Genomic DNA, 240 nt, shown 5'->3' with positions numbered 1-240 from the left:
GGCGGAAGTTGGAAAAAAAAACTCCCCACCGAAGGAAATACATTCACTCGCTGGCATCTGGGGAAACTGCTTTGACCAGCAGCAATTGTAACACTTGGAAACTCGGGAGTTGCACACATCTGCCGCTTGAGACCATTTTTACTTAATGCATTCAAGGTCTTCAAAACAACAACCCCCCCCTCCCCCTTTGGATGTCCATAAACGGTGCGGGTAAAAGTCTCAAAACTATTTCACAGTTAC

This window comes from Leucoraja erinacea, chromosome 17, assembly GCF_028641065.1.
Source record: "Leucoraja erinacea ecotype New England chromosome 17, Leri_hhj_1, whole genome shotgun sequence".
Lineage (NCBI taxonomy): Eukaryota > Metazoa > Chordata > Chondrichthyes > Rajiformes > Rajidae > Leucoraja > Leucoraja erinaceus.
The sequence above is the reverse complement of the archived record's forward strand: the minus strand, read 5'-3'. Positions refer to the sequence as shown.